The following is a 22,009-nucleotide window of genomic DNA, read 5'->3' on the forward strand; positions in this document are numbered from 1 at the left end:
TGAAATTGCTTTTCCCTATAGATTTCACAAGAAACACCCGTCTAGCAGAAAACACTACCACTAGTTTCCCCCACTCTTTATCTGTGCCTAAACCTAAGCGTAGATTCCATGAGCAAGACATCTTTCTTAGAACTGCACGCCTATGGAATCGTCTTCCGTTTTCCTGCTTTCCAGCTGACTACAATATGGTTGTCGTCAAGTCCAACGTAAACAAGTTTTTGATGAGCCGTTCCATATAAGTTAACAAATTTTCCGAATCTCCATTACTAACAGTTACTATATTGTCCAATTTCTACTCTACACTCTTTAACCCTTATCCTCGAGTGGCCTCTTGGCCTTGATAAGTGGCGATGCCTATGTAAAACAATTTTTTAAAAATTCCACAATTTACATTCTTTTCTTTTTTCACCTAAATCTCATCGATAACAAACATAACTATCAGATAAGAAAAAAGTAAAATTGCACAAAAGAAAGTATCACTTATCGTCGGGGATCAGTTTTTAATTATAACGTTCTACTGAATTGAACACATACTTTTTGGCCATCACCGAGAAAAATAATGTCACAAAATTTTTCTCGGTGATGGTCACAAAGTATGTGTTCAATTTAGTAGAACGTTTATGTGTAAAGAATGTTAACCCAAAATGATGCGTAATGGCATGTGTAACTTTTAACCTAATGTGATCGTTAATGTTTGCAAACATCAGTCTGTAAAATAAAAGAAAAGCGACAATAGTAAAGTATAAATTACTTAAAAAGAAATCCGTTCATTTAGCAGCGGTTAAATTAGGACACCAAATCCGGACATAATGTAAAGAAAGCTGCGACGTTTTTTTTTTTATTATTATGTAAGAAGGTGTAAATAATGCTAATCAAAATCTTTTAAGATGTTACGGTTAATTTTTGTAAACACCAGGTTATAAAATAAAGGAAAAGCGATGATAGTAAAGTATAAAAAGACTGATTTTAACAAAAATTAACATTTAGTTACAATTTACATATGCCGTTACGCATTATTTGGATTAACATTATTTACACATACGCGTTAATCTAAATTGAACACGTACTTTGTGGCCATCACCGAGAAAAATATTTCGACTCCGAAACCGAATATAATAAAATGAAAACTGTGACGTATTTTTTATGAAAAAAATGTGTAAATAATGTTAAGCCAAATGTGCAAAACGGCCTGTTTAACTTTTAACAAATTTAATTTTTGTAAACATCAGCTGTAAAATAAAGGAAAAATGACGAGAGTAAAGTATAAATGATTTTAAAAGAGATCCGTGCATGTTAGCAGCAGTTAATTTGGAACGCGAAAACCGGATATGATATAAAGAAAGCTGTTACTTATTTTTTTCTATGTGTAAATTATGTTAATCCAAACACTGAGTAATTGCAAGTGTAACTCGTAATTAAATGTTATGGTTACATTTTGTAAACACCAGTTTGTAAAATAAAGGATAAGTGACGGTATTAAAGTATAAATGATTTAAAGCAATACAAGGCGATTGATCGGCCATATTGAATAAGATTTGCGTTGTACGTTTTTTGTATGTTTATACAATCCGGAATAATAGAATTTCATGGTTGCAGCCAATAAGAATAGGCGGAATGTTATTGGGGAGACATCATTATTTTCGAATAGTCAAGTGCATTGATAGTTGTTTAATCTGAGTGTTTAATCCATTTAATAAGGGTGTCAGGTCAATAGAATTATAATGGTTATATATTTACACGGTTCTTATTGTGAGAGTCAGGGGACTTTTCAGATAGAGGGGAAAATACGAAGCACTTCGGCTATAGATCTTGGCAATCGTGATGATGTCGCTCGTAGAAAGTAAGATAGGATTTTATTATAACGGATAAATGTATCTGGAACGGTGTTCAAAACTTACATAAGATGTTGAGTAAAAGTTTAGACATGATAAATTTGTATGTGGCATCTGTTATTGAAAACCTATCGTAATTTGGTCCAGAGGGGAATTTCTGCAATCAAATTATTTAATATTAGAGATATTATTATTATTATTGTATTATTATTATTATTATTATTATTATTATTATTATTATTATTATTATTATTATTATTATTATTATTATTATTATTATTGGCTCACATGGAGCTTTCACACAAGTAAACAAACGATCTGATTGTAAACGTGTGGTGTTCTCTGGAAGCTGAGTGACAACAAGTCTCCCCAGATGTCCAGTTCTCTCCACCGCCTTCGGTAACATTTGCAAATTAATTTGCATCATAGAAACAGCCGCTTACCATTGATTTCTCGCTGGTAGTGGCCATTGGTTTATACTGGAATTTGAGTGGCACTCAGCCTCCCCAAGGTCCCAGTTCTCTTTGCGCTTGTCCAGCCGAGGTCTGGTTGGCGCTCGCTCCTCGGTCTTTCAGTCCTTATTGACCCTTCTCGGCCCTTTGGTATCATTTGGGGGGGATCGTTAATGAGACAATGGGTGGGTGCATGATGGGGGGTGTAGAACTTGTAAATATGCAGTTTCGGTGTTCTTCATTCCCTGTAACGCTTATTCGTTGTTATTATTATTATTATTATTATTATTATTATTATTATTATTATTAATAATAATAATAATAATAATAACATTGAAATCTTATTGTGCACCATATGTACGCGTACAGTGGAGATCGGAATAATTATAGAAGCATGAAAATTACAAAACAGATAAGCGAGAATCTATTTAAAAATTGAAGATAACAGAACAAGTGATACAGAGTTTCTTAGAGATAAGAATATCCACGATATGGTTAAGCCATTTAATATAGATGTTTATTGATGTAAATAGACATTCTATTTCAAAGGGAAACGTAGTCGGCCGATGGACAAAGCGTTTTCTTGAGACTTCAGGATGCATATAAAACAAAATCTGTTTTAAATTGCGTCCTTTTGTTTTTGTTTTTTTTCCTTTCTCCGGAACATTTTGATGAGTATCGATGGTTTGTATTATTCGGACAACGTTCCTTACGTATTTTAGGGACTGCGTTATCTTGGATAATCTTGTATTATTCAGACTATGTTCCGTATCTTGGATATTCTTAAGACGTTTCAACCGATATAACATCCACCCTTCTTCGTGTGCGTCTTGCGAGCACGAGAATGTAAAGAAGTGAATTGTGAACAGAATACTTTGATTTATCTACAATGACGAGTTAGAACTGTTTATTAATAATCAAAATTCTGTTGTGCAACGGATAAAAGTGTTATAATTAATGACATGATGTTGAGGTCTAATCTTCAGAACGGACAATTAGAATACTATTAGGAATAAGGACTTCTACCCGGCCATAGCGAGCTGAGCGAGAACTATCTACACATTGATTCTGTACAAATTTTCAAGTTTACAAAAAATATCGAATCGAATCATACGAAGATGTAACCATAAAACGGAAATGATATTTAACAAGAAATGATCGAATTTATTATTTAGGTTCTTCTCATCTTGAATATTATTTTCACAATTTTCCCGTTGATTAAACCTCCGACTTTCTTCTGGTGTATATTGTCAAACTAAGATTTTTTTCTGTCGAACTCGGGAACCTTCATGGGATTTCGAATAGAAGCCTTTGATTTAATCCACAGATGTAGCATACTTTAATTCTGTCAGCCATGCCCAAGTAAAAGTTTTAAGTAATTCACAATAGTCTTCTTAATATTGCCCGCACTGTGTTAAACTTTCAACCTAAATAACTGAATTTTACTAAGTAGCCTAAAACCTAGTCTTGTTTGTAGATGTCAAATTTTACTACTTCTCATTAGATATTACGAGTTATTACTAAAGATTACTATAGATGTATATGTGTGTTTTGCCAAAGTCCGTCTGATTGATTGAGCTCTGAAAATGTTTATATTCCGGAATGCAATACTTCCCTTTATAAACGAACGGTTAATAAAATTAAAATATGGCGTCATTAGCCGACATATTTTTCGCCCGCCGAAAAATTCATTTAATGCTAAGGCCATTACGGTCGCGCGCGTGTGTGTGTGTGTGTGCGTGCGTGTGTGTGTGTGCGTACGTGCCTGCATACGATACATATAACTATATATATATATTATAGATAATATAATTTCATTGGCCAGACTACCGTTCGCTATTATTCTACATATTCAACACTGTAAAAATGTTATTCTTTCCCATCTCTCTCACACACACACACACACACACACACACACACCGCGTATTTCCCTTCCGTGTGTTTCTGTCCGTGTGTTCGGTTGAACACACATTTCAAATAAAAACGAAAACGCATTTCGTTGAAAAAAATTGCAAAAAAAATATTAAATTGTTTATCTACCTAATTGTCATTTCACATTACATTCACTTACGTTTTCAAAGACTCAACGAAAAAATGATTTCGGCCATGTTTGTTTGGATCACGTGACATGTGCTTTAAAGTCAAGGACAATAGATAACTATTTTGTTTAGTAATTAATTTATACGTTAGTTTTTTCGTGAATTTTTGCTATTTACATTAATACGACTATTTAGTATATACTATAGTTTATTGTATTTATTTGCTTCCCCACCAAAGCAAATTAGGCACAAGGCCGTTTTTAATGTGGGGTAAAAATCAGCTCCCCTAAAATAGGATAAAAGGGGGTACTCTGGTTACCAAAAATAATAATTGTCCCAGTATAGAGGGTTTCCCCTCCATTGACTTGTACAAATTATCTTAAGTGCAGCATCTGCAAAACAGATACTACACTTTGATCCCAGCCCGAAGGACAAGAACAACAGAAAAAAGATAATATTGTTTATACATTACTATCGTTATTTCGATTTCTGAATTAAAGAATGGAAACCAAAATCATTCATTCTATTTCAAAAAATATGTGCGAAAATAAGAATATAAAAAAAATGTTTGCCAAACTAATTCCTTTTCTTAAAACATCCTACAACAGTTTTACATTCTTTTCTCGTTGGTCTCTTCCGTTTGAATTATCACTGGTCTCCCACTTACTTTCTCACATTCTCATCATCTGATTAGTTGTCTTTCCGATTTTTCCATCGATTTATTCATACAAAAAGAAAATCGGCTAAATTGTTGGTTTTACGAGACTGCTCACATACATTTCCATATTAAAATTAAAACGGTCATCTTTTCATCTATGTCAACCTAAGAAATAATTGGCAGTGAACGTGTATTGAATGACTTCAACGGATACAGCATTTTTTATTTACGATATTGCACTTCACAATTCGCTGGCGTTTGCATTACCCATTAACAAGTCTCAAAAAATTGAGAACATAAACATACGTTTGCTTTATTTGTTTGGTTTTAGTTTGTTTTCAATTTAAATTTAAATAAACTAAGCCACAGCAACGCGTGTCCGGATGCAGCTAGTATTTAATAATATTTAATTATATATATATATTGTTATACATGTATGTAGTATGTATATATATATATATGTATATATATACATTGTAACAGATATAAATATATATTTATATATATATATTTATATATATATATATTTGTATATATATATTTGTATATATATATATATATATATATATATATATATATATATATATATATATATATATATATATACAAATATATATATGCAATAGGTTAAAGTTAATGTTTTCCCCTTCCGGGAATTTAAACTGCATTCTTTATGTTTCATTTTGCATTTTTTATTCAAAGTTTCTTTAGACTATATATAGGTCAATTTAAAATATTGTTCCAACAGATCCAATAGATGCGTGTGTATAAACTTTTGAATCGTTTAAGATTAACCAGAATATATTAATAAAGGAAATCCAAAACTATAATTGCACTTCACAATTCACTGGCGTTTGCATTAACCATTAACAAGTCTCAAAAAATTGAGAACATAAACATACGTTTGCTTTATTCGTTTGTTTTCAATTTAAATTTGAATAAACTAAGCCACAGCAACGCGTGTCTGGATACAGCTGGTATTTAATCATATTTAATTATATATATATTGTTATACATGTATGTAGTATGTATGTATGTATATATACATATATATATATACATTGTAAGAGATATAAATATATATTTATATATATATATATATATATATATATATATATATTCCGATTTTCTCGACTCTTCAAAGAAAATTTATACTTATTTTTTTCTTTTGTAGGTAAGTACCGGATTTTGGAAGAAGATTTCGGTGAGAATTGAATTTGTTTATCTTTATTATCAATGTATTAAATAGTTGAATGTTGTTTAGCATCTTTTCTTTCTCATTCCTTCTATCTTCATTCGAACGTTTGCTGCATATGATAGTCGCTTAGGCAAGCTGAGCTGACTAAAAAAGCTATAAGCACATACCTTTTGCTAACACCAATCAAGTTAACGTTTTCACTTTTTCTGTTCGTAACACAATACCAATGACGACAAATATCAATAAAAAAAATAAATACTTCTTACTCTGTATCAAGCTAAAAAATTCAAAAAAAATAATAGCGTTATCGCCCTTAGGCCGATGAAAGCAGAATTATCGCCCTTGTGTCTTCAATGGCTGTTTGGGAGATAAACAAACCTTAAGTATACCAGACGTTAATCATCACGCATGCAGCTTCTTTTACCTTACCGTTTTGCTGTGTAAATTGTTGAATAATTCTGGTCACATTTCCTGAGATAAAATCCAATAATTTAATGACTTTTGTACCTCAACACCGATTGTGGCAAGCAATCAGATTTGGAAACCACATAATATTTATAGCTTCTCAAATTCGGAAACCTCCGAATTACGGAAACTTCCAAATTTTGTTCACCTTGCAAATTCAGCAACATCCCATTTCGGTAATTGTTCTTATCCGGCATCTTCACAATTCTGATTGAGTCAGTAAACTCAATTAACAATTATAACTTTTTAAAGTAAGTTTTTTTTTGTTGTTGTTTATTTCTGTGAAAAGTTTTCTTATATAATCAATTAGCAGGAGAATTAATCGAGACATGATAAGGGAGTCGATGTCGTTTGGCGCCAAGCGTAAAACCACATATAACCTTTACAGTGTAATCTTTTAAATTGTTAAATGTTTAATTTTGGTGTGTAGCTAACGGCACTAAATGGATGAACATGTAAAACAGTATTAAGTGTACCATCATCTTTGTATAGATACTCCCTCAGGCATTTGTCTATTAAAATGGTCCTGTGGCGATGGAAGTCATTTTTGGGGTAATGGACTCATATTCTGAGGGAGTGGCACTCGTCTGACAAGACGTTGCAATCATCATGTATGTATGTATATATGTATGTGTGTATGTATGTATATGAAATTGGTATATTTAGGCAGCATCTTTTCATTCAAGCAAATTTTATTCAATTCAACGGAGACACTTTGTTTTATGATTCTTTCTTAATTTTTCGATTTTCCGTGTAATATTTTTTGTATCAAAATCAAAAATATTAATAAAGATTCCATACTTGTTGCTGTCACGAGCGCTTTCGATTCGTCCACGAATCATCATCAGGTAATGAAGTAAATGTGCGAAGGAGCGAAAATAAGAATTAAAAATGAAAACTAAAATATACAGTAACCGGCGTTAGGTGATAAGTCAATGAAAAGTCGATTAAAATAAAAGGTCAGTTAAAAAATTCAAGTATTCAAGTCAGCAAGTTCGTATACACTATTAAGAACTACGCAATCGAAAGCGCTCGTGACCCCAACAACTATGGAAATTGATTAATAGTTTTGATTTGGATACCGAAAAGAGTATACGCAAAATCGAAAAATTAAAAAGAATCATAAAGCAAAATGTCGCCGTTGCATTTAATAATATTTGCTTGAATGTATATATATACATACGCACATATATATATACATATACATATATATATATTATATTTATATACACAGATATATATATAAATATAATTTATTATTTATATATATATATGCATACATATATACATATATATATATACACACACAGATATATATATATATATATATATATATATATATATAAATAATTTATGTCAAGTCATATCATATGCTACTGGTACTATAGCTAGAGAGCTGATTTGCTAACTAAAATTTCAATAGAAGATGCGCATATAAAAACGACAAACAACCACAGAATTCGCGCAGAAGCCTGAAGAATCCTAGAGTGGATGAAACGCGGAATATTCAGTGTAGCTTAATCGCCATATACATTTTATAACTTACTAATTTATTATATACACACACACACACATATATATATATATATATATATATATATATATATATATATATATATGAACAAATGATTAATAAAACATGTTAAAAAACATCTTGAAAAAGAGCTAAAAACATATTTAATTTTAAAAAGGATGCACAAGATAAGTGGATAGTTCTTAATCCGCGGGGTTTCAAAAAAATATTCTCCTTCTCATTAGAGGGCAAGAATTAGCAAAATGCGGGATCGGATTTTGCATATAAAAGTATTTAATGAAACTACAAGTAAGTCACAGATCTTACTTGGTTAAAAAAAAAAGGTGAGGTAAGGGGAATAGGAGGTAAAAGAAAAATGATAAAAAAGATTTCACATGAATGGATAGTCCGGTGAAGGGTAAAAAAAATCCAAGAATGGTAAAATCCAAAACGGTCGAATTTAAAATTTCCAATCCAATGGGTAAATTCCAAATGGTCCAAGATGATCCAAAAGGCAGAGTTCCTTGGAAAAAATCGCAAATGGAATGAATTCCAAATCATTAAAAGAAAAAGCACTGGAGAGAATATTTAAAACACATCTGTCAAGGCTGGAGAAATCAAATAAATTAAAGTTTAAATATATATATATATATATATATATATATATATATATATATATATATATATATATATGTGTGTGTGTGTGTGTGTATATATATATCATTTCGACACAGTTACCATTGGATTAGTTAGATTCTCCATACGATACGCTTATATATCCTTAACGATGTTTACAATCCGATTTCGGTACAAGTTGTTCACGTTTTTTAGCCATTGATCCGCCGTATCAACTTCGCCTTTTTTCTGACTGTTTGTTTCAAATAAATACGTAATTTGTTTATTGGTCTTCAACAACTTCTACAGATATTGATTGCAAAATAAGGAACGATCTGAACGTCAGATTCCACAAATACTTTCACGAGAACTGATGAAATTCTAAATTTGCTTGAAAATATTCAACTAAATAAAAATATGTATTATAGCGTGTAATTAGATCTACAACATTTCTGGAAATGAACTTAGTATATTGGCAATATGTACTATAAATATGGCTGCGAATAATTAAAATAATTAAAACTCTTAATTCAATTAATTTGGTTAACCTAATTGATAAAATTTAAATATTAAATAGAAATGAATGAAATCGTAATGATGTAATTATTAGCAATACAGCAGTTGTTCATTTTTCATTAACATATAAATAAATTCATATATATGTGCATATATATATATATTATTATTATGATTATGAGATATTTTTATGCAAACATTTAATATATTAAAATATACATATAATAATACAAAATTAAGTTAAAGTAAATTGACTCAAATATTAAGCTTCATGTGTATTTTTCATGAATATTACAGTTATTTCGACACCATTCGGACAATTTCGGCCTTTATGTTATTTAAAAATATCCTTGAATAGCATCTCATCAGATTGTTTAAAAAAAACATTGAATTAATACATATCTGAACATATTTATGTATATATATATATATATATATATATATATATATATATATATATATATATACCGACTTATATGTAATATACTGAGTTCGTGTAATTCAGTAAATTTTCATATACCAGTAGGTTTTTAGCCAAAAATTTTTGACTTAAGTATTAAGCTACAAAATTATCACATTTCATAAGTGAGCATTAATATACTGCGCGTGCAAAATCAAGACTTCAAAACAAGGTGTTGATGGCAACAAAATGTGTATTTCATTTTACGTTACAATTGTTTCAATGTACAGTTCGACAATTTCAAGCATTATATCGTTTGAAAATTTTCAAAAACCAGCATTTCTTCAGACTTTATGAATAAACACGCTTTAGGTAATGTAGCATTTTTTGAATTGAAAGAAAAACAGGCGGGGGAGGGAATCCCTAACGGGAAAACATGCGAGAAACATTTACCTTGGTTGTGGTTATGGAATATGTGTGTGCGTGCGTGTTTGTGTGTGTGTTTGTGTGTGTATGTGTGTGTGTGTGTGTGAGTACAGACAAGTGTTTCAAAGAGTGTTTTCTCGTATATATGACTCATCATTTTCCGTTTGCTCAATAGTGCAGAGATCTAGTTATGCCCGAGACTAACTTCATGATTGTTCACCAATAAGACTCAAGTATAAGTCTTAGTCTTGAGAAATATCATGAGAAAAGGAGAATAGAGTTTTGCATATGATTCGATTTCTCCTTGCATCCAATTTGGATGACTGGGATCAGCACTTCCGTTAGTTTATCACATTAAACCTTCAAGTTTGTCTATCCCAAAGGTTTGAAATCGCATTTCTATTAGTCTGTCACATTTAAGTTTTATATAACATTTCTATTAGTCTGTCACAGTTAAGTTTTATATAACATTTCTGCAGATCTATCGCACTTTAGATTTGAAATAGCATTTTCATTAGTCTGTCACTATTAAGCTTCAAATTACATTTCTGTTAGTCTGTCACACTTAAGTTTGAAATAGCATTTCTGGTAGTCTGTTATGGCCTATCCCATAGGTTTAAAATGGCGATCAAGACACAATTATCCTTTATCGACTGGGGTACAGAACTTATGTCACTGAACGAAATTATAACGCTACTTATATATAAAATCCACTTTGTTTATGTGTGATGTATGTGTACTATGTGTGTGTCCGTCTGAGTTCACTTCCTATGTACTCCAAAACATCTGGACAGATTTTGGGAGAATTTCACACAAATGTATTCCAGGTGTGTATATATTTTTGATCGGAATGTGACCAATAAATATCGAAAACCGATAATTAAAAAAAAAAAAAAAAGACGAACAAAAAAAGAACAGTACTATTTTCACAAAAGTCAACAACATTACACAGCCTAACATCGTATATGCATTTAAGAAGTTTTATCACCGCACAAGCAGAAGAGCCGGCGTATAAAATCAACAATGAGGTTATTTTATGACAAATGCGTGTTCGAAATGAATGTTTCATTTTAGAGCACAATTTAACCATTTTTTACATTTTAAAACTTTAATTCTTTCCATTATATATATATATATATATATATATATATATATATATATATATATATATATATATATATATATACATATATAACCATTTATGAATCCATTACAGTGCAATGTACACTACAATGTATTGTGAGATAAGACACCACGGAAAACACTCTTTAACTCTTATCCTCGAGTCGCCTTTGTGCCTTGATAAGTGGTGATGACTATATAAAAAATGAAGCGTCCTCTTGGTGCATCGTAATGGTTCATGGACTAGGGCAGCCATCAATTGATTTGATTTTAAAATGGGCGATTAACCGATTTCATTAGCAATGAAAGTATTGGAAGTGGGAAACATTCGTTGAACTTTATTCATTGATCTTTCTCTTAACGACCAACTGACACCACAAGACAACATGCAATTCTTTTTTCAACAAGATGGCGCTACATGCCACACGTCTCACAGATCACTGTCACGAATTCATGGCATGTTTACGCAAGAAGGAGCAATACGCAAAGGATTATGGCCATCACGTTCCCTGGACTTGTCATCGTGCGATTTTTATTGGGGTAGGGGATTTAAAACAAAATGTTTACGTAAATAATCCTCACAATCTAGACCAACTAAATGGAAGCATTACCAACGTTATCAGGAGACTCACCAGAGAAGATCTGCAGGCAGTACCTTCAAATGCTTTTAAACGTGCCAAGAAATGCATAGATGTCAATAGGAACACGTCCAGCATATTTAAAACACTGGAACTAATTTAAACATATATAAAAACGTTGATTTAATTAAAAAAAATAAAACAATACAAATCAGGTGCGTTTGCAGGTTATAAGAGAACTCACACCCCTGACGTTAATCTCGCGTAGCCAACGCACGTTCCGGCATTTCATGAATACAACCGCTGAGAGACAACGCACGGATCTTTACCAACTGACTTTTCTTTCTCCAACTTTACAACATGGCAAGAAAGAAGAAGAAAAAGAAAAAAGTACAGCATTCTGAGGATGGAGTTTCATTCCGAAATGTATTTAAATTGTAAATTTCAAGCAGGTAAAATATTTGTTTATATTCGTAATATTGCGTTGTGATTTAGCTTTCAAGCGCACTTAATGCATATTTTATTTTATTTTTTAAATGCTACATGTAATTTAAACAATAAAAGAATTTTCCTCCTCTCTACTACATTTTCTGGGCTAAATTAAAGTGGACCACTCTGTATTTTTTTATCCCAATGGCCGAGAGTACTCAGTTCTTTTAACGGAATACTGTGTACACAATAAATCAATTACATTTGCATGCGCATAATATATGTATTATTAATGATACAGTAATCACTCGATTAGTTGTAACTATATCGTCAATTTCAAAGGATGTAAACGATCCGACTCGTTGAATGAAAGAAAGTCGATAAAGTTACAACATCTGTCGTGATTTTACTCGATGGCCTGTATCTTTTGCATTATTTAAAACCAACTCTTACAATATGATGAATCAAATAATCACTGTATAGCATTATATATATATATATATATATGTGTGTGTGTGTTTGTGTGTTTGTGTGTATGCGTGTATAGTATATGTGTTATATATAGGTGTGTTGTGTGTATGTGTGTATAGTATAATATTATATATGTGTGTGTACAGTATAATATATTATATATATATGTGTGCGTGCTGTGTGTATGTGTGTATAGTATAATATATTATATACATATGTTGTGTGTATATGTGTATGGTATAATATTATATGTGTGGTGTTGTGTATATGTGCATATAGTATAATATTATATATATATATATGTGTGTATGTGTTTGTGTGTAGGTGTGCATTGTATAATATATTATATATGTTTCCGTGTGTTGCGTGTAGGTGTGTATAGTATTCTGCATTGTATATGAATGTGTGGGTTTGTGTGTGTATAGTATAATATATATGTGTGTGTATGTGTCTGTGTGTGTATATATATATTTCTGTAGAAATATAATATAAGTGTGTATGTGTCTGTATATATATATATATATATATATATATATATATATATATATATATATATTTCTGTGGAAATATAATTTCTTATAATATATACCAATCCTTCTTTAAGAAGCTCAATGCAATTGCAAAGCAATATAGTGAATGAATGACAAGAAAACTATATTCCAAAATTCTTGATGTTGACCATCTTATAATTTATTCCTTTAATTAAGTTGAAATTTAAAATTCTTGGCAGTATCTGTTTCGTAGCGCAAAAGATTCACTGATTGATATAATAATTAAGTGATTGATTTTGCGCTACGAAACAGATACTGTCATAAATTGTGAATGGCAAGTAAATTAAAGGAATAAATTATAAGATGGTCGACATCATGAATTTTGGAATATAGTTTTCTGGTCATTTAATAACTCTCTCTCTCTCTCTCTCTCTCTATATATATATATATATATATATATATATATATATATATATATAATTTCTAGTGGTACAAAGTTTTATTTTCCCATTACGCCATATTGAATATCCAAATACTATTCAATATGGCGTAATGGAAAAATAAAAAGGTATTTGCAGCTTCTCTTCCAATTTTCGGATTTTAATCATATCAAATCACACTTCAATTCCTTTCGATTGTTGCTATTTCTTCTGATGAGTTAAGGGCATAATACATTCACTGATTGATATAATAATTGATTGATTTTGCGCTACGAAACAGATGCTGGCAAGAATTGTATAAGTCAACTCAATTAAAGGAATAAATTATAAGATGGTGAGCATCATGAATTTTGGAAAATTACTTTTTGTTATTTGTTCTCTCTCTTTCCCTCTCTCTCTCTCTCTCTCTCTCTATATATATATATATATATATATATATATATATATATATATATACTAGACGACCTGTGACCCGTTGGGTCGGTATGTTATATTAGCTATGAAATTAACATATGACCGTGATACTTGTGACGTAAATAAAATAGTTTTTTGTGACATAACAGAAACATTTCTATGAAAGTATATTAAAATAAAAAAAGAATAAAAATAGATGTCTATGCCTCGTTCTGTTTATAATTGTTTATTTTTGAAAAAATAACTTACAGCGATTGAATTATAAGTGTTTTCCATACTTATAGGTAAATGTGCACTGAACAGTGTAAAACAGTACGTTTTATTGTCGCGTTGATTATTTGTTTATGTACGCATGCGCAACCGGAAGTCGTAAACCGGATGTTTGGTTACAACACCCTTTACAAGGTCATTTGAGTTTTATAATTATACAGATATATATGATGTGTGTGCGTGTGTGTTTATTTGTGTGTATGTATATAGTATATTGTATGTGTATGTGTGTGTTAATGTCTATGTGTCTGTATCTGTGTATGTGTAAACAAAAACAAAGGGAAATTAAATTATGCATATCAATATATCATGAGAAAATGATAGTCAATTCGGTATTTCTACAGTTTAAATCCCGTCTTTCCGTGAGTCTCGCTCGGCAACGCGCTGAGAACGACGAAAACCGCCGGATTATACCGAGTGAACGGAAGTCAATAAAAAAAACAACAAAGAAATAAAATAAACAAACAACCCACCGTAATAAATTCATAATTTAACTCCTTTATTTATTTTTTTAATGGCAACTGTTTTTTTTTCTGTTTTCTTTTTTTCTACGTTATAAAAGTTTTGTGGCAAATATATTTTTTGCTTTGTTCGTGTATGGAAAGTTATTTTCGTATTTTTACATGGAGACGTTGAGGTGTTTATACTACACTGGGTTAGGTCGTAAAAAATACCCTCATTCCTTCTTTTTCTTTTCCTTCCAATTTTTTTTTTTTTTTTTTGCCGTCTGCTCGCTCGCCTCTCTTTTTCTTCACTCGTTATAATCCGACAGTTTTAATCATTCGCCGGGTGTTGCCGAGCGAGACCTACGGATAAAACGGGATTAAAACTGCAGAAGTACTGTTAATTCCTGTGGAAATTTTCTTTTTCCTTTCGTCTTGATTCACACATTCTGTCTTCTGTTCATTTCATGACGATTGAAAAGCAATGCCCCCTATTTTTTTTTTATTCTGCTCAAATGGATCAGAGGGGATTTCAATTTGCATTGTTATGATGACTGAACTTATGCATTCATGATCTGAATGTTTCATCGCTCTGTTGCAGATATTGACGTGGGAGACTCGGAAGCAGAGATATTTCATTAAATTGCTGGTAAAATGTGCATTGAGAATGATAATGACTATGTAGAAAAATAAATTCTGAAGCACAAAATGTAGCTCCTTTTTATAGAACTTTTTTCTATTTTCGAAGCTCTTCGATGTAGTTTTAAAAAGGCTGTATTATTAAAACCTCGTACAGCGGTTATTCTGCCCTTGCACACACATACATATGTGTGTATATATAGGTATGTACAACACACACCTATAAATGTGTATATATATATAACATTGCAAATATATATATAAATATATATATATATATATATATATATATATATATATATATATATATATATATATGTAGTCAGCCACATACAATTTCGCTGTTTCACAGCTCATCAGTGCGAATAGACAGGAAACGTCCTCAAGCTGGGATCGAAACCCGACCGCCCAAATGACGGTAAAGTGTTCTCACCATTGCGCTATATATATATTGTTATGTTATTACACTAATTCGCTAAACAGGCAACTACCTCAAGCCAGGATTGAACCCCGACTGCCTTAATGACAGTCAGAGCTTCTAACCATTACGCTATACGGCGGCTGCTGGTCGGTTAGTGAATAAACTATGTTTTGACACACACCCACACACACACACACACACACACACATATATATATATATATATATATATATATATATATATATATATATATATATATATATATATATATATATATATATATATATATATATATATATATATATATATATATATATATATATATATATATAAGACTTCCTTACAAACTTCACCACAAAAACAAAAATCTTCTATGGGCTATCCAAAATACACAAATCTAACCAGGTAAGACATGCCATCAACATACAAAAGTCGGAGTACATAAGCACCCAAACCCCAACGACCTCACATTTAGACCCATAGTAGCAGGACCATCATGCCCAACAAGCAGACTTAGCAACCTAATAGATATACTATTACAGCCCTTCACCAATCAAGTCAGAAGTTTTGTAAGAGATGACACACACTTCCTTAGCTCCCTACCACAAACAGTAGATGATGGGGCAATACTAGCCACATTCGATGTTAGCAGCCTATATAGCAATATCCCACACAACCTAGGAAAAGAAGCTATCTCATATTGGATTAACAAACATACACAGACTTTACACCCCAGATTCAATAAACAATTCGTGATTGATAGCATCGACATAATCCTCAATAACAACTCCTTCCAATTCAATAATGACAACTACATCCAAATACTAGGCACAGCAATGGGTACCAAAAGGGCACCGACATATGCCACCCTTACACTCGCCTTCCTACAAGAGACCTAGGATAGAGCAAAAGTACGGGCAAAATATAAAAATACTCTTCATAAAATCTTGGAAAAGATACCTAGACGACTGCTTTATCCTCTGGAGAACCACATGGGGGATATCAGAGAACTCCACACTTTGCTACAAAATCTACACCCAAAAATAAACTTCACACTAGAGCAAAGCCCCACAGAACTACCTTTCCTAGAAATCTTAGTAACAATCAAAACATCAACATAATCACAGACATCTACCACAAACCTACAGACACTCAACAATACCGCCACATCAAAAGCCACCATCCTAAAAACTGTCTAAAATCAATACCCTACTCCCTAGCACGTAGAGTCTTCACCATAGTAACAGACAGACACCTCCGTTTGACTGGACTGAATGAACTACAAATAACACTGCGGAAAAGAGGATATCCACTACCACTAATACAGAAAGGTATTGAACTGGCTGAAAAAATTCCAATAGACCAACTAAGAATCCCACGTCTCTACACACAACACAAACAACCCAGAACTATTTACACAGATAACAAAAAACCTTATACTCCTCAATCAGAACGACAAAAACATACTTAAAACAACAACAATAATAAAAAGCAAACACCAACCCAAAAACTTAAAACACACCCTAACTTCCTCAAAACTCGTTCCACACACTACAAAAGGGGTTACAAAATGCAACAAACCGCGATGTGGAGTATGTGACATAATAATAGAAGGAAACACATACACATTCAAAAACCTAACACAAACATTCAAAATAAAAAAGGATCTAAATTGCACCTCCAGAAATGTAGTATATGCACTAAGATGCACAGTATGCAACAAATCCTACATAGGCGTTACATTAGAGCAATATCAAAGTTGCAGATAACAGATACCTCTATGTTTCAAAACATGTACACACATGCAGTGGAAACAGCTTCAAAATAATGCCAATCTTCCAAACAGACAATTATTTTTATTTACTTACACAGGAAAAAAACTTCATCACAAGATTCACTCCTGAACTAAACAGAGCCTAATATCATCACACAAAAACATGAAATGCAAGGCGCACCAGCATGCACATACATATACACATACACACCCACACATTAATTAGAAACGGCACATTAAAACACACGCGCGCGCATACAACCATACAACAACACACAGACATAACATACAACACACTGAACAATACCAACCCTACTTAACCTCGAAACCAACAACACTAGGAAACACCTAGAACCATAGTATAATATCTGTTCCAACACCTCGGTCCCCCCTCTAAGTCAGTGGAGGAGAAATCTCTCATGACTGAGACAACTATCATCTCTTCTATCATCCCCCTCCCATACCTATACCCCTCCAATTGGACCCTCCCCTCTGGGGAACGCGATCTTCCCCACACTAGGAATCGATCCTGGGTCTGGCCATACCCACATGGGGAGACAATTAAATAGAAACATTAAAAAATCCCCTATACATATTTTTAAATACACCTCTCTATCTAAAAAAAAACATAATATAAAGAATACCCGAACAGTCTAAGACTGACACGAAAACTCACAATACTAAAATCTAAGAATCCAAAAAATAAATATCAAAATAGAATGAAAGCACCCCTACCCTTATTTCAGAAGAGCTTGCTCCCCCCTCCTCACACATACACATTAGTAACGACCTTGGATCACAGTTACCTTCCTAGGGAAGCAAATAACCTCATAATACTATAAAACAGTACACACATTTTCAAAGCAATAAAAGAAAACACACACACACATCCTACCCTAAAGGAAAAGAAAAATCACAAGCAGAAAGAGTGAGTGAGAGAGAGAAACACAACACAGGAGTGACCACAGTCCAATAAAAGAGTAATAAAAATTGAACATTCCAATGAATAGTAGACACTTAGACGTTTCCACCTCTTGGAAACATTTCAAATGAACTACGAAAATGCTATTTTTACATCTCCAACACATTTTGAAAATAATTTCTGAAGAGAACGCTTCACAGAACGTCTGAAACGCGTTAAAAACGATTTCAATGATTTAAAAACATTATTACAATGATCTAAACATAATTCTCAATGAAAAACCAAGACACGGAATAATAAAATAATTTTAAAAAATACACAGTGTTGGTGACTACTCCCTTATTTAAATATATATATATATATATATATATATATATATATATATATATATATATATATATATATACATAATTACACTAATTCGCTACGAACGATATCCTATACATAATTAGTGTACACTTTTTCCTATAAAATAGTGGGAGAAAATCATGCTTCGACGGTATTTGCATGCGCTACTATTCTGGATTTATTACAAACATATTCATTTGTTATATTATGGGGCTCTTAAAAGGGTCCTGTTGTGTAATGTGTATGAAGATAACAACGTATATGTTTAATATTTGATCTGTATATTTGTGTACGTGTAAATGCGTGTATGTATATACGTCGTATCATTTAGGTGATTGTCTCGTGTATATATTTTAACATTTATGCAACAGTTGGCGTGGACACATCGAAACATTTGTGGGCAAACAGTTTTTTTTAATAGATGTAAATGACACAACACATACCTGAACTATTTATGAACATTTATTCTCATGATCTGGCCGACATTTTCAGAGATTACACGTTCTTTACATCTTGGCTGTTCGAAGTGACGCCGCTTCCCACGTAATCTTGAGTCGTCCGTTTTCTCTGATGTCCATCTAACGACTCCTAGAATATCGCCAAATCTACATACATCACGTGTTTCTCTACATTACATCATTGCGTGTCTAATCAACCTGATGTAACCACGATCTAGTTATTTGTTTATACAAACACCAAAATAATGTTTACATCTATTTTCTAGTTGCACATTCCTTTTCCGATGTATATGTCAATCATTTTTCCTCCAATTTAATTGTTTATTAATCATAATAAATGATCCAGCGATCCGTCCTCGTCCAAATCAACTAGTAGTAGTAGTAGTAGTAATAGTAGTAATAATAATAATAATAATAATAATAATAACGTTTGACCCTTTGCCCTGCTTGCCACATTTAACACAGATACTACGCTATGATCACAGCCTAAAGGGTCATAACATTACAGATTTACTGCCTGAATATCTCATTCGTATTATGTAAATTAATCGGACTACTGTTCTCATCGTGGGTGTTATTTTAACAGCGTTTCGTTGATATAACCTCCGACCTTCTTCGTGTGTATCTTGTCGAACTCGGGAACGTTTCTGTTGAACTCGAAAATTTAAAAAAAGGGATCACAAAGCAAAGTGTATGTTGCATTTATTATTATTTGCTTTAATATATATATATATATATATATATATATATATATATATATATATATATATATATATATATATATAAAAGAAAAGTTTTCTTCGAAACTCCTCGGATTAAGGACTATCCACTTATTTAGTGTTTCCTTTTTAAAATTAAATATGCTTTTAACTCTTTTTCAAAGTGTATTTAACATGTTTTATTAACTACTTGTTCTTATATATATATATATATATATATATATATATATATATATATATATATATGTTGTTTGTGTTGGTTTTAGCGATATGTTTTGAATGAATTCAATTATTTACGAAAACGCATTTTTACCAAAATGCGAGTTGGGAATAATTTTCCCTTTTAACCAATTTGGTACCCCCACATGGGGAGCGGTATATATATTTTTTTTAAATGCAATTATCCACTGACACGTGTTTCGTCGTCTGCGACTCATCAGAGTGGCTGAATATATATATATATATATATATATATATATATATATATATATATATATATAGCGAGAGACAGACAGATTATTATATTTAGTTTCCATGTATCTTTGTGTATCCAGAAAGTTTAAAAAAATTTTTAAAACTAATCCAACTACGTTAATGCAATGTTCCCTAAACATGGTAACATAACAATACTCTGCTGTGGGATGGCCTATTCAGTAGCCAACCACATTCGTGATCGTTTTCTATTGGCAAAACAGCAGATTGTTCAATTTTTCGCTTCCCTCAAATCAAATTCACATTCTCTAAAACGCGTTTCCTTTGCGATATTGATACTCACCAATGAAAAGGAAATCGACCTTTAAACGCCATAAGCGATAATTCGAACGCGGAGAGGCACGCAGGGGGGTGGGCAGCGGCAAATTGTTTGAATTATACACGAGCGTTTTTACTGAATGGGCCCAACCGGTACCTTTTAGCATTTACAAAACATGGCGGCTTTTTATTTTTCAACCCGAAACTGCACACAACACGCTATCTGCTTCCACGTGCAACACATCACCTGCTTCTTTCTTTCGGCTATGCATATACAGATATGAAAGAAGTTTAGTTACGTCTTTATTATTTTTAATCTAATTTATAAAACTCACTATGTCTGCCTGTATGTCTCTATATTTTCAAACTCTATCTCTCCCGAAACTAAAAATCGCAAAGCGGTGCTAGGGGCTTCAAATGATTCTTATGCGCCGTTCTTTTATGGATCTTTAGCTTGTTAAAATAGTTATATATTTATCTATCTATATAATACTAAAACTCTGTAGTTTTTTGGTTGTGTGCTTGTTTGCTTGCGCACTATCCTCTTCCTCCTCCTCCTACTACTACTGTGCCTCCTCTTCTTGCTACTACTATTACGTCTCCTTTTTACAACTACTACTACGCCTCCTCTTCCTCCTCTTACTACTACTACTACTACTACTACTACGCCTCCTCTTCCTTAACCTACTATTACTACTACTGGTTATAATTCAATGGCTGTAAGTTTTTTTTTCAAAAATAAACAATTATAAACAGAATGACTCATAGAAATCTATCTATATTCTGTTTTCATTTTAATATACTTTCATAGAAATGTTTCTGTTATGTCACAAAAAACTATTTTCTTTACGTCACAAGTGTCATGCTCATACATTAATTCCATAGCTAATATAACATACGACTCCTTAGGGGATGGTTTGCAACTATTCTGTATTACAACTATACTGTCGCAATTTTCTCACAAATAAATCAACTTTGACCTGTTGACAACGTATTTTTTACTGTGTACGTTTTCAGCAGCCTAATTTTTTTTTTTGCGTTTTAAATTATCCAAATAAACAATTGTTAATACTTTCTGCATTTTTTTTTACATCGTACATTTCCTTATTACGTTGAAGTTATTTTAACGCAATTTTCTTACAAATACATCTATTATTTTACAATGTAAATAGATAATAGGTAACTTTACACGAATAAGAAGGATTT

General features: G+C 31.9%; 1 protein-coding gene across 2 annotated transcripts in view; it reads left to right on the forward strand.

Moving 5' to 3' along the window:
* The window catches only part of LOC145239969 (uncharacterized), a 1,025,820-nt gene that overhangs the window by 801,710 nt on the left and 202,101 nt on the right, over nucleotides 1–22,009 (forward strand). Inside the window, exon 3 of one of the 2 annotated variants that reach the window (XR_013862442.1) lies at nucleotides 6,156–6,185. The gene's annotated coding sequence lies outside the window, so the exon portion shown is untranslated. Of the gene's footprint in view, nucleotides 1–6,155; nucleotides 6,436–22,009 lie in introns of those variants that run through there. The other variant, XM_080103557.1, reaches the window with a different exon arrangement.

Source organism: Euprymna scolopes, chromosome 19, assembly GCF_053919585.1.
Source record: "Euprymna scolopes isolate OS-2025 chromosome 19, ASM5391958v1, whole genome shotgun sequence".
NCBI lineage: Eukaryota > Metazoa > Mollusca > Cephalopoda > Sepiida > Sepiolidae > Euprymna > Euprymna scolopes.